At 48.1% G+C, this 14429-nt stretch overlaps 1 non-coding gene across 1 annotated transcript; it reads right to left on the bottom strand.

The window, feature by feature from the left end:
• Positions 1-13464: 13464 nt before the first annotated feature.
• On the bottom strand, positions 13465-13546 carry trnas-gcu (transfer RNA serine (anticodon GCU)). The gene has a single exon. It is a non-coding gene; the product is annotated as a tRNA-Ser (tRNA).
• Between the last annotated feature and the right edge of the window lie 883 nt (positions 13547-14429).

Below are 14429 nucleotides of genomic sequence, written 5' to 3'. Positions count from 1 at the left end.
CTCTTCCAGGTCATTTATAAAAATGACAAACAGCAGTGGCCCCAAATGGTTCCCTACCGGGCAGAATGAGAGCATTCGGTCCAAAACGTCTGCACCAAACCTCCGACGGAGCACCACAGCTCGGCCCTATCCATGCCCTACCCCCAAAGCTCTAACTAATGTTTGGAAAATAAGGGTCAATTAAACATGGCCCATCCACTTAACCTGCAGATAGTTGGACTGTGGGAGAAATCCGGTGCAGTACCGAGGTCCAACTGCCTGATCGCTTCCCATTCTACTCATCCTTCAGCCTCTGATTTGAGCAATAAAGTAATATCCAGGAATTTTACTCATTACTTGTCTGCAGGACAGAGCTCCAGGCACAGCTTTTCTGTGGTCTTCTCACAGACAAGTCCACTCTTCACTTTTTCACAAGGAAAATCCAGGTGATCTGTTGCATAGCGGAAGATAGCTTCGATCCATTGACTTCTGGATCATGCGATCAGTCCGCTCCGCTGCGCTATTCTGCTCAGGACCAAGTTGCTACAGTCGGTACTGCTGTACGGTAGCCAGGCAACAAAGACAAGACATACCTGTTGCCGAAGCAGTGGCACCCATGTGAAACTCCAGTGAAAGCACGACTGGATTATACTTCGTGTGAGTGTAAATGATTCACTCTGTATCAGTCATTCTCTGCTGTGTGAAGGTTGGATTACTTGCTAATTGTGTCGGTCGGTTTCTTCAAACCAGCCCCTCCACCCGCCCACCAAGGTCTCAGGTAGTTTAAGTGTTTCTCTCGAATTCGCAAGAAGAGGATCACAGTGTCTGTGAGGGCATATAAGGGTTTAATCCACACTCACATACAGACTGATAATGAGGGACTGACACACAAACACACACACACACATCCCGCCACGGCAGATGGTGAAATATGAAATCAATAAAAATATCTGGAATTAAAAGTTTGATGACCATGAACCGATTGTCCGAAAGCCCAACTGGTTAACGGATGTCCTTTAGGCAGAGAAATCTTACCTGGTCTGGCTGTACATGTGACTTCCCAAGCCGCTCAGTTCACGGCAATTTGTGATGGGCAATAATTTCTGGCCAAGCCATAAATGAATTTAAAAGTTCGGAAATGCAGAACGAGGAGATACAGAAACTCGTTTCCAGTACCAGAGATTGACATATACAAAATTAATTCCAAACTAATTTACAGTCCGGAATCTGGCAATCAGAACAAATCGCTTGTACATGCACGGTTCCACCGACACAATTAGCAAGTGATCCAACCTTCACACAGCAGCGGGAAATGCAAAAACAGTCTGAATATTACACAGATATATTGAACCAGAGAATGACTGATACAGAGTGAATCATTTACACTCACACGAAGTATAATCCAGTCGTGCTTTCACTGGAGTTTCACATGGGTGCCACTGCTTCGGCAACAGGTATGTCTTGTCTTTGTTGCCTGGCTACCGTACAGCAGTACCGACTGTAGCAACTTGGTCCTGAGCAGAATAGCGCAGCGGAGCGGACTGGTCGCATGATCCAGAAGTCAATGGATCGAAGCTATCTTCCGCTATGCAACAGATCACCTGGATTTTCCTTGTGGTAAATGTTTATCAGACTCCCCTCAATCGACTAACAATCTCCAGAGTCATTTTTATTAACAAATTGACGCGAGCAGTAAGTGCTTCAAAAGCACACCCGCCGAGGATTTCCCCTTTCAGCCCATTTCAGGCCATACTCAGAATTACATGGAGCATGGAGTGCCGCAGGAGGCCACTCGGCTGATCGAATCTGCACCCACCCACTTCCACCCTGCCCCCGTAATCCAACAGCCCGTCCTAACCTTTTTGGACACGAAGGGCAATTTATCATGGACAATCCATCTCACCTGCATGTCTTTGGACTGTGGGTGTAAACCGGAGCACCTGGACGAAACCAACGCAGACAGGGGGGGACGTGCAGACTCCGCACAGACAGTGACCCAGCAGGGAATCGAACCTGGGACCCTGGCGCTGTGAAGCCACAGTGCTTGTGCTACCGTGCACCCTAAGGCTATTGGCCAAGTGCTGGGACATTGGATTCGGTCGCCAGGTCACGTGTTTTTCATGCGTGGTGTGGATTCGATGAGCCAAAGAGCCTCTTCTGCATGTATAATTCTGTGATTCAGTGACATCGAGAAGGAGAAGAGGGTCAGCACAGCGGAAACAGCATCACTTTAAATACACAATTAATAAGTATTTGACGACTTCCGGGTGCGGCGATGACCAGCTAAGTCGCACGTTTCGGCAGCTCCCGGTGGAACGGACTTTTGGGCTCTTGAAAGGAGCCCCAACGGCAATTTTAACGGCTGAAAACACCGTGCGGTAAACCAGAAGGGTGTTCCCCCTGGACACGGATGGAAAAAGGAGAGGAAAGTGGCCGGATTGCAGCGGATCCTTTGGAACAACGGCAAGGAAGGCAAGCAGAAACCAAGATGGCGTCGGAAGGTGGCAGTTTCATATGGGGCCCTGAACAACAAGAGTTTTTGAAACGCTGTGTGGAGGAGATAAAAAAGGAAATGAAGAAAGAGTTGTTGGCCCCGATATTACAGGCGATTGAAGGGCTGAAAGAGGAACAAAAGACCCAGGAGCAGGAGCTTCGGGTCGTGAAGGCGAAAGCAGCAGAGAATGAAAACGATATACAGGGCCTGGTGGTGAAGTCGGAGATACAGGAGGCACACCAGAAACGATCTGTGGAGAGATTGGAGGCACTGGAAAACAACGCAAGGAGGAACAACTTGAGGATTCTTGGCCTTCCTGAAGGTGTGGAGGGGGCGGACGTCGGGGCATATGTGAGCACGATGCTGCACTCGTTAATGGGAGTGGAGGCCCCGACGGGTCCGTTGGAGGTGGAGGGAGCATACCGAGTTATGGTGCGAGGATTGAGAGCAGGAGAAGCTCCCAGAGCCATAGTGGTGAGATTTCTCCGTTTTAAGGATAGAGAAATGGTCCTTAGATGGGCGAAGAAAACTCGGTGTAGTAAATGGGAGAACGCGGTGATCCGCGTCTATCAAGATTGGAGTGCGGAGGTGGCGAGAAGGAGGGCGAGCTTTAATCGGGCCAAAGCGGTACTTCACAAAAAAAAGATAAAATTTGGAATGCTGCAACCGGCAAGACTGTGGGTCACATATCAAGGGAGGCACCACTACTTTGAGACGGCGGATGAAGCGTGGACTTTTATTGTAGAAGAAAAATTGGAATGATTGGACTACGAAAATGAACGTTTGGACAAAGTGGTGGGACGAGTGGGGGGGGGGGGGGCGAAGAGGGATTGTATGATTAATCCTGCGGTATGGTAACTTTTCTTTCTCCCACAGGTGGTGATGGGGGAGGTGGGGAGGGAGAGGAGATGGGGCGTTGGCCATGGGAGGCGGGGCCGAGGGAGAGGCGCGGGCTTGGTTCCCGCGCTATGATAATTATGGCGGGAATAGAGAAGCAGGAAGGAGGGGGCGCCGCACGGGGCGAGCCGTGATCACGGGGGGAAGCCGAGGTCAACCAGAGTTTGCTGACTTCTGGGAGCAACATGGGGGGAGTAATTACGCTAGCGGGGGGTCTAGCGGGGGGGGGGGGGGGGAGGGGGGAATTACTGGGTTGCTGCTGCTGGGGAAAGGGGGGAGTGGGTACGGGAAAGGATGGGCGGGGGGGGGCACCGTCTGGGAGAAATACAGCTGCGTGGGAACTGGGCGAGAAGCTGGGAAAAGATGATGGCTAACCGGCAAGGGGGGGGGGGTGGGAAGCCCCCCAACTCGGCTGATCACGTGGAACGTGAGGGGGCTTAACGGGCCGATAAAGAGGGCACGAGTACTCGCACACCTTAAGAAACTTAAAGCAGATGTGGTCATGTTACAGGAAACGCACCTGAAACTGATAGATCAGGTTAGGTTGCGCAAAGGATGGGTAGGGCAGGTGTTCCATTCGGGGCTGGATGCGAAAAACAGGGGGGTGGCTATATTAGTGGGGAAGCGGGTAATGTTCGAGGCAAAGACTATAGTGGCGGATAACGGGGGCAGATACGTGATGGTGAGTGGCAAATTACAGGGAGAGATGGTGGTGTTGGTAAACGTGTATGCCCCGAATTGGGACGATGCCAATTTTATGAGGCGAATGCTAGGACGCATCCCAGACCTAGAGACCGGAAAGCTGATAATGGGGGGAGACTTCAACACGGTGTTGGAACCAAGGCTGGATAGGTCGAAGTCCAGGACTGGTAGGAGGCCGGCAGCAGCCAAGGTGCTGAAGGATTTTATGGAGCAGATGGGAGGGGTGGACCCGTGGAGATTCAGTAGACCTAGGAGTAAGGAGTTCTCGTTTTTCTCCTATGTCCATAAAGTCTATTCACGCATAGACTTTTTTGTGTTGGGTAGGGCATTGATCCCGAGGGTGAGGGGAACGAAATATACGGCTATAGCCATTTCGGATCATGCCCCACACTGGGTAGACTTGGAGATAGGGGAGGAAACAAGAGGGCGTCCACCCTGGAGAATGGACATGGGACTAATGGCGGATGAGGGGGTGTGCTTAAGGGTGAGGGGATGCATTGAAAAGTACTTGGAACTCAATGACAATGGGGAGGTTCAGGTGGGAGTGGTCTGGGAGGCGTTGAAGGCGGTGGTTAGGGGGGAGCTGATATCAATAAGGACACATAAAGGGAAGCAGGAGAGTAAGGAACGGGAGCGGTTGCTGCAAGAACTTTTGAGGGTGGACAGACAGTATGCGGAAACACCGGAGGAGGGACTGTATAGGGAAAGGCAAAGGCTGCATGTGGAATTTGACTTGCTGACCACAGGCACTGCAGAGGCACAATGGAGGAAGGCGCAGGGTGTACAGTATGAATATGGAGAGAAGGCGAGCAGATTGCTGGCACACCAATTGAGGAAAAGGGGAGCAGCGAGGGAAATAGGGGGGGTGAGAGACGAAGATGGAGAGACGGAGCGGGGAGCGGAGAGAGTGAATGAAGTGTTCAAGACATTTTATAAAAAATTGTATGAAGCTCAACCCCCGGATGGGAGGGAGAGAATGATGGAGTTTTTGGGTCGGCTGGAAATTCCCAAGGTGGAAGAGCAGGAAAGGATGGGATTGGGAGCACAGATCACGGTAGAAGAAGTGGTGAAAGGAATTAGGAACATGCAGACGGGAAAGGCCCCGGTACCGGACGGATTCCCAGTTGAATTTTACAGAAAATATTTGGACTTGCTCGCCCCGCTACTGACGAGGACCTTTAACGAGGCAAAGGAAAGGGGACAACTGCCCCCGACTATGTCAGAAGCAACGATATCGCTTCTTTTAAAGAAGGAAAAGGATCCGCTACAATGCGGGTCCTACAGACCAATCTCCCTCCTCAATGTAGATGCCAAGGTCCTGGCCAAGGTAATGGCAATGAGAATAGAGGAATGTGTTCCGGGGGTGGTTCATGAGGACCAAACTGGGTTTGTGAAGGGGAGACAGCTGAACACGAACATACGGAGGTTGTTAGGGGTAATGATGATGGCCCCACCAGAGGGTGAAACGGAGATAGTAGTGGCGATGGATGCCGAGAAAGCATTTGATAGAGTGGAGTGGGATTATCTGTGGGAGGTGTTGAGGAGATTTGGGTTCGGAGAGGGGTATGTTAGATGGGTGCAGCTGTTGTATAGGGCCCCAGTGGCGAGTGTGGTCACGAATGGACGGGGATCGGCATATTTTCGGCTCCATCGAGGGACAAGGCAGGGATGTCCTCTGTCCCCATTACTGTTTGCACTGGCGATTGAGCCCCTGGCGATAGCGCTGAGAGGTTCCAAGAGATGGAGGGGAATACTTAGGGGAGGAGAAGAACACCGGGTATCTTTATATGCGGATGATCTGTTACTATATGTGGCGGATCCAGCGGAGGGGATGCGAGAAATAATGCGGATACTTGGGGAGTTTGGGGATTTTTCAGGGTATAAATTGAACATGGGGAAGAGTGAGCTGTTTGTGGTGCATCCAGGGGAGCAGAGTAGAGAAATAGAAGACCTACCGTTGAGGAAGGTAACAAGAGACTTTCGTTACCTGGGGATCCAGATAGCTAAGAATTGGGGCACATTGCACAGGCTAAATTTGACGCGGTTGGTGGAACAGATGGAGGAAGATTTCAAGAGATGGGATATGGTAGCATTGTCAATGGCAGGGAGGGTGCAGGCGGTTAAGATGGTGGTCCTCCCGAGATTCCTCTTTGTGTTTCAGTGTCTCCCGGTGGTGATCACGAAGGCTTTTTTCAAAAGGATAGAAAAGAGTATCATGGGTTTTGTTTGGGCCGGGAAGACTCCGAGAGTGAGGAAGGGATTCTTACAGCGTAGTAGGGATAGGGGGGGGGGGCTGGCACTACCGAGCCTAAGTGAGTATTATTGGGCCGCTAATATTTCAATGGTGAGTAAGTGGATGGGAGAGGAGGAAGGAGCGGCGTGGAAGAGATTAGAGAGGGCGTCCTGTAGGGGGACCAGCCTGCAGGCTATGGTGACAGCCCCATTGCCGTTCTCACCAAGGAACTATACCACGAGTCCGGTGGTGGTAGCTACACTGAAGATTTGGGGACAGTGGAGACGACATAGGGGAAAGACCGGAGCACTGGGGGGGTCCCCGATAAGAAACAACCATAGGTTTGCCCCGGGGGGAATGGATGGGGGATATGGAATGTGGCAAAGAGCAGGTATAACGCAATTGAAAGATCTATTTGTGGATGGGAAGTTTGCGAGTCTGGGAGCGCTGACCGAGAAATATGGGTTGCCCCAAGGAAATGCATTCAGGTACATGCAATTGAGGGCTTTTGCGAGGCAACAGGTGAGGGAATTCCCGCAGCTCCCGACACAAGAGGTGCAGGACAGAGTCATCTCAAAGAAATGGGTGGGGGACGGTAAGGTGTCGGATATATATAGGGAAATGAGAGACGAAGGGGAGACTATGATGGACGAACTAAAAGGGAAATGGGAAGAAGAGCGAGGGGAGGAGATTGAGGAGAGGATGTGGGTAGATGCCCTAAACAGGGTAAACTCGTCGTCCTCGTGCGCCAGGCTAAGCCTGATTTAGTTTAAGGTATTACACAGGGCACATATGACTGGAACACGGCTCAGTAAATTTTTTGGGGTGGAGGATAGGTGTGCGAGATGCTCGAGAAGCCCAGCGAATCATACCCATATGTTTTGGTCATGCCCGGCACTACAGGGGTTTTGGATGGGGGTGACAAAGGTGCTTTCGAAAGTAGTAGGAGTCCGGGTCGAACCAAGCTGGGGGTTGGCTATATTTGGGGTTGCACAAGAGCCGGGAGTGCAGGAGGCGAAAGAGGCCGATGTTTTGGCCTTTGCGTCCCTAGTAGCCCGGCGCAGAATATTGCTAATGTGGAAAGAAGCCAAGCCTCCGGGGGTGGAGACCTGGATAAATGATATGGCGGGGTTCATAAAGTGAGAGCGGATTAAGTTCGTCCAAAGGGGGTCGGCTCAAGGGTTTACTAGGCGGTGGCAACCGTTCGTCGAATATCTTGCGGAAAGATAGATGGGGGAGAACAAAGAAGGCAGCAGCAGCGGCCCAGGACTTGGGGGGTGGGGGGGGGGAGGGATGGGGGGGGGATGGGGGGGGGGTGTGTGGCCTGAGACAAGGCAGTTGCCAATTAGGGCTAGTTTTTTTTTTCTTCTTATTTAATATTTATTTATTTGTTGTTGTTTTTGTTTAAATTAAAAAAGGTCATTATTATCTGTATTGTTACAATGTTGTGTAAAGGATGCACAATGTACTGTGTTGGTTGACCAAAAATTTTCAATAAAATATTATTTAAAAAAAAAAAATAAGTATTTGACAAATATGATCGTTCCTCTCAATCACTGGTTTAAATTTGGAAATAAATCTCCAAGTTCACCATGAGCAATTTTCGTATCTTGAGGTTTACATGAGAAACATATATTAAATCATTCTGTGGGTGTTTCTGGTTGATGAACTGATGATGCTCGGAGTTCCCAGCGTTTACTCATTGATCCTTATAACAGTTCATCCAGTTTTAATTTTGACTTGTTCTCGGGCAGAGGATAGTAACACATGTCAGTGAGCATCCACATTTATGGATGATGCCTCAAAACCCTTCACGGCTCACGGAGTGAAGAATATTATCGACATGGAAAATGACCAAGTTTGGCAGCTGGAGCTCCCCTTGTATTTTCTGGGATCTGGGTGACAGCGGATCATGAAAACTGAAAAAGCGTTGCAGCCGTTGGCCGCGCGGCCGAATGGATAAGGCGTCTGACTTCGATGATGTCAGAAGGTTGCAAATTCAAGTCTTGCCGCGGTTGCTTTGTACCGAAATCCAGTCCACCTTGCTGAAGTTTTTCCTCGTCAGCTCAAAGTTCCGCCTTTCCTTCCAAACATTGCAGGGCTTTTCTCAGAATGTATTTCCTTGTTATTTTGTGCATTCAATTCTCTTTACTCGTTGTACTTTGTTTGGCTCCGAACGAATCCACAATATATGTTTCACCCGGATAAAGTATTGATGCTGCCAACTAGAACAAAATGCTTTGTCTCAATCGATTTAATAAAATCCTGTGGAGGGAATTCCTTTCTCCTCAGGAACGAGCTGAATTACCTGTTTATTTGTTCACGGGGGTGAAAGCTTATGTCACCGCTTATCATCGTTGTTGCTTTTTGATTGTTATTTCACATGCAGCTGTTATTTTTTTAATAGTTTTAAATCCTGCTCTCGTGGCAGCGGCCTGTGGAGCAGGTGGCTGTGGCCCCAGCAGAATATTCAATCCCCAACTCATTGGTAAAGGTTTCACATGCACATTTCTCCCTAAGATTTTCGAGATTGCCAAACAAGATTGTATTTTTTCATCTGTTCTTTGGTTTGTCAAGTGAAACACGTGTCTGTTGAGTTTAAGATTCTTCACCGGAAGACAAATATTTTCTTGCTTTTTTTGAATTACTTCTGGGGTCCACTTTCTCCGCCTCCATTTGAAAAACAAACGATCCAAACTTCTGGCTGCCATCGGAACCCGCTAAGTTTAGAAATGTGACAACTTGTATCTTTATTGACTTGTCAGAGACACCACAGTAAATACGCCACTCCTGCACGAACTGCACCTAACTGTACGCAATGTGGTGGTCAGACACAAGTGGGTCATGTGGGGAAGTCCTTGTGCCGTACATCCCACTCCTGACACCATGTAGATCAGCTAATTTCACAAAGACTGGCGACCAAGGACTTGTAAGAAACAACAATGCGCGGCAGGAGCACAGTGGTTAGCACTGTTGCTCCACAGCGCCAGGGTCCCAGATTTGATTCCCCGCTGGGTCACTGTCTGTGCGGAGTCTGCACGTTCTCTCCGTGTTTGCGTGGGTTTCCTCCGGGTGCTCCGGTTCCACCCCACAAGCCCCGAAAGATGTGCTTTTAGGTGAATTGGACATTCAGAATTGTCCTTTAGTGAACCCGAACAGGCGCTGGAGTGTGGCGACTAGTGGTTATTCGCACTAACATTATAACAGTGCTAATGTAGGCATGCTTGTGGCACTAAAGAAAAGGGCAGCACAGTGGCGCAGTGGGTTAGTTCTGTTGCCTCAGGGCGCCGAGATCCCAGGTTCGATCCCGGCTCTGGGATCCCGTCTGCGTGGAATTTTCACAACCTAAAGTGGTGCAGGGTAGGTGGATTGGACATGCTGAATTGACCCTTAATATAAAAAAATATAATTGGGTACTCTAAATTTCAAAAAAGGAAAAGTGGCTGAAAGCGAGTTGTGCAACAAGGCAACGATGTATTCATAACCCGTTTGAATTGCATTGAAAAAACATCAACTTAATAATCATCTTTATCAGTGTCGTAATTCCGATTCCGTGATGATGCTGTGAAAATCCCCTAGTCGTCACACTCCGGCGCCTGTTCGGGATAACTGAGGGGAATTCAGAATGTCCAATTTGCCTAACAAGTACATCTTTTGGGAGGAAACCGAAGCAGCGAGAGGAACCCCACGCAGACACGGGGAGAACGTGCAGACTGCGCACAGTCAGGGAATCGAGCCCAGGTCCCTGGCACTGTGCAGGAACAGTGCCAGTCAATGTGGTACAGTGCCGCCCAACATGGCTTTTAGCGGTTAACATTATTGTAAAATACCAATTAATCATTATTAAAGCCCCAGACATCTGCTTTCTGACTGAGCGAACCTGCTCATCCCGGTCTGTCAGAAAATGTAAGACTTCCATTCCAGCCATATTGTTGCAAAACAATCTAATCTCTGATTTAATCCATTATCCCGGTTCATTGCTTGTGTATTCGTTTTATAAATACAGAGGGGGTGACATAGCCTGGTGAAGGATTATGGTAAAGTGGTGTCTGTCCGAACATTTGCCACAGGTTCAGTTCCTGGCTATCACAGTGGTGAATTATTGAATTAGATATCGCAGGTCAGGACAGAAAATGAGGGGACAGTCCTCAAATAAAATTCATAAAATATTCTCATCATCTAATTTAATCTATCCAGTTACCATTTGTTTTCCGTAGAAACTTTAGTAAACAATAGTAAATAGAAAATTGAAACATTAGTAAAAGGGTGGGTTAATCGGGTCAAAAAAATGACACAATCAAAGTTCAATTTACAAACTGTGTTATGGATACTCCTGGGGCCAGATTAAATTAGCAACTAAATTATTTACATAATAAACAATAATAAAACATATATGATCCGTGGCTCTATGGAGCAAGTAATACAGTGTAGGACTTGTATTTCGTGTTCTGCTGAGACGTTCTGACGTTATTGGTACGAATTCCGCCAGAGTCGGCTTTTTAAAATAAATTTAGAGTACCCAATTCACTTTTTCCAATTAAGGGGCAATTTAGCGTCGACAATCCACCTAGCTTACACATTTATTTTGGGTTGTGGGGGCGAAACACACGCAGTCACGGGGAGAATGTGCAAACTCCACACGGACAGTGACATAAAGCCGAGGTCGAACCTGGGACGCGTGGTTAGCGCGTGAGACCACAGTGCTAACCACTGCGCAAGAGTGCTGCCCAGTGGAGTCGGCTTTTGGGTGGGACCCAGGCACAGTGGTTAGCACTGCTGCATCACAGAGCCAGGGATCCGGGTTCAATTCCAGCATTGGGTGACTGTGTGCGGAGTTTGCACGTTCTCGCCATGTCTGCGTGGGTGTTCTCTGGGTACCCTGGTTTCCTGTCACAGTTCCCTCCGCTTACTCAATTCCTGAGATTGACTGGCCCGGCTAAATTGCCTCAGGTGAGGTTCCAGGGGGAGGTTAGGGTTTTGGACCAAGGTACAGTGCTCATTCCGAGGGTCGGTGCCGATTCGAAGACCCGTGTTACCCCGGAATTGAACCCGGGTCCCTGTCTCTGTGAGGCAGCAGTGCTAACCCCTGTGCCACGGTGCCGCCCAAGAGCAGACTCTTGTGGAATTCGAACCGATAACGTCAGAATCCACTGGAGGGACTGTAGATTACTGAATAATGGTGAAATACACAGGATCAGGACAAGGTTCGGTCTCAGGCCGGAGTAAGAGTCCTATGTCAGAACACACAGAACATCGGAATTCAATTGCATAAATATATTTATTGCGGACTCGGCAATTCTTCTGGCTGAGCGGGAGCCGTGCGACAAGGACACTTTCATTCAGGAGCATATTAAATTGGAGTAAAATAACAGAAGCCTCGTACGACTTTTTTACATGATGTGGAGATGCCGGCGTTGGACTGGGGTGAGCACAGTACGAAGTCTTACAACACCAGGTTAAAGTCCAACAGGTTTGTTTCGATTCAAAACAAACCTGTTGGACTTTAACCTGGTGTTGTAAGACTTCGTACTGGACTTTTTTACAAACAGTTTATCAAACAAATGCCAGGTACCAAAAGGACTCAGGCAGTGAGCGGCGGTGGTACAGTGGTGAGCATAGCTGCCTTATAAGCAGTTCAACCGAGATTGAATGCCGGCCATCGCAGTAAAAATGTAATCGTAAGCTTTTGCGCGACATTGTGGGTTTCAAAGTGAAGAAGAGAAACAGTTTCTAACTGTGACGTTTTACGCTGATATCTACTTGAGGTGTATAAACTGCAAAACGGTCAGGATCAAGTATATGTGGAGATAATGCTTCCTCTTTTGCGGCATTCTCAAACCAGAGTTCTTAAGCTTAGAGTAAGAGATAGCAAATTTAAAAAACATTTGAGGAAAAACTACTTGTCCCATCGCAGTAATAGTTGTAACGGATGTTTTTGCGCGACATTGTGAGTTTCAAACTGAGGAAGACTGGCCAACAGTTTCTCATTCAGAATTGATGCGCAATTCTGTAATTGAGGTGTATAAGATGTCAAACGGTATGGATAAAGTAAACGTGGAGTTGGTGCTTCCTCTTGTGGGGCATTCTAAATTGCGAGGTCAGAATCTTACAATAAGAGATCTCAAATTTAAAAAAGATTTGAGGAAAAATATACTTTTCCCAAAGGCTTGTGATTCTGTGGAATTCGCTACCCCAGAGTGCTGTGGATGCAGGGACAGTGAATAAATTTAAGGAAGAGTTAGAGAGATTTTTATTGGTATTGAGTGGAAGGGTTATGGAGAACGGGTGGAGTTGAGGCCAGGATGGGATCAGCCAAGATCTCATGGAAGGTGTTAGGCTCAGGAGGCTAAATACCTCCCGCTCCTAGGTCATGTGTTATAGTGAGGACGTATTCTAGCTGAGATCAAACACCCTCTTCATCTGTAACATTGTAGGTAGCAGATGAGGAATACATCAGCCATGATAGAATGGCAGGGTAGACTCGATGGGTCTAATGGCTTAATTCTGAACTTATCTTTTGCGCGACTTTGTGAGTTTCAAACTGAGAGGAAGGAACAGTTTCCAACTCAGAATTTATGCGCAATTAGGGCAGGGAGTGAAAAGTAACTTTCTCACCTTTTTATAGTTTGGTTTCACCATGGACAGTGTTCGACTATTCACCGCCCGCCAATCCCTTTAACAAAAGCTAAAAATCACAGCCTTTTTCTATATCCTCATGAAGTGGACGAAACAGAGATACAACAGACACGTTACAGACAAGAATGGGATTTGAATCCACGTGCGCAGAGTACAATGGAGTATTGTGCCTGACCTTAACCACGTGGGTACAACCCCTTTACGTCATGGAACTTTAATATCTGATCTTGTCACAGACAAGTAGCCGAAGCACCCCACCAATGTACAATCAGGAGGACGTTCATCCACGAGAGGTGGCAGAAGGTAATAATGGGAGAAGTGAACCCGGTAACCTCGATTGCACAGTGGGGAGCCGAAGAAGACGTGGTGGCAATGTGGGGTTAAGCCCCAAACACGTCTGCCTCCGTTCGTCCCTCCTCTAACCCAACTCGATGCAACTGGCTTGGCAACTTTGTCACAGCAGTGATTGCAGATCCATCGTGGAAAAATGAGTCCAACTTCCGAGAAACAGTGAACGAAAAATCGACGAGGATGGGATTCGAACCCACGTGTGCAGAGCACAATGGATTAGCAGTCCATCGCCTTAACCACTCGGCCACCTCGTCGCACAAGTTTTCGCATCAATACGTTTCAATTCGCTTTGCATCCATGAACTGATGGAAATTATCTGCCTCTTTCTATTCAACCCCGTGTTCAACGGGGGAAGCGCAGCGATGGTGGTACAGTGGTGAGCATCGCTGCATTTAAAACCGTTGATTCCGGTTCGATTCGCGGCCATCGCAGTAATAGTTGAATCGGATATTTTTGCGCGACATCCTGAGTTTCAAACTGAGGAAGACTGGTCAACTGTTTCTCATTCAGAATTTATGCGCAATTCATAGAATCATAGAAGTTTACAGCATGGAAACAGGCCCTTCGGCCCAACCAGTCCATGCCGCCCAGTTTTTACCATTAAGCTAGTCTAAGTTAACTAAGTGAGGTGTATAAGATGCGAAAAGGTGTAGATATAGTAGACGTGGAGCTGATGTTATCTGTTGTGGGGCAGTCTAAAACGAGAGGTCATCATCTTAGAATATGAGGAGGCAAATTTAAAAAAGATTTAAAGAAAAACTACTTCTCGCAAAGGGTTGTAATTCTGTGGAATTCACTTCCTCAGAGTGTGGTGGATGCAGGGACAGTGAGAAAGTTAAGGAGGACTTAGAGAGACTTTTATTGGTAATGAGTTGAAGGGTTCTGGAGAACGGGCAGGACGGTGCAGTTGAGGCCATTATGTTTGATCAGGCAAGATCACATGGAAGGTTTTACGCCCAGAGTGAGAGTCAGACTGCAGTCACCTCGTTCTCTCTCAATCCCTTTATCCCAGAACCACCTCACAACCAGGAATGGAACTTCTCACAGAGCCAAGAAAGGAATAGTTTGTCGATTCTTCCACTGATTCAGGCCCGTCCATCGCCAGGACGTATTCGTCCAAAAGAGTTGGGATGAGAT

This window comes from Scyliorhinus torazame, chromosome 24, assembly GCF_047496885.1.
Source record: "Scyliorhinus torazame isolate Kashiwa2021f chromosome 24, sScyTor2.1, whole genome shotgun sequence".
NCBI lineage: Eukaryota > Metazoa > Chordata > Chondrichthyes > Carcharhiniformes > Scyliorhinidae > Scyliorhinus > Scyliorhinus torazame.
This window is presented reverse-complemented; position numbering and strand designations above follow the sequence as displayed.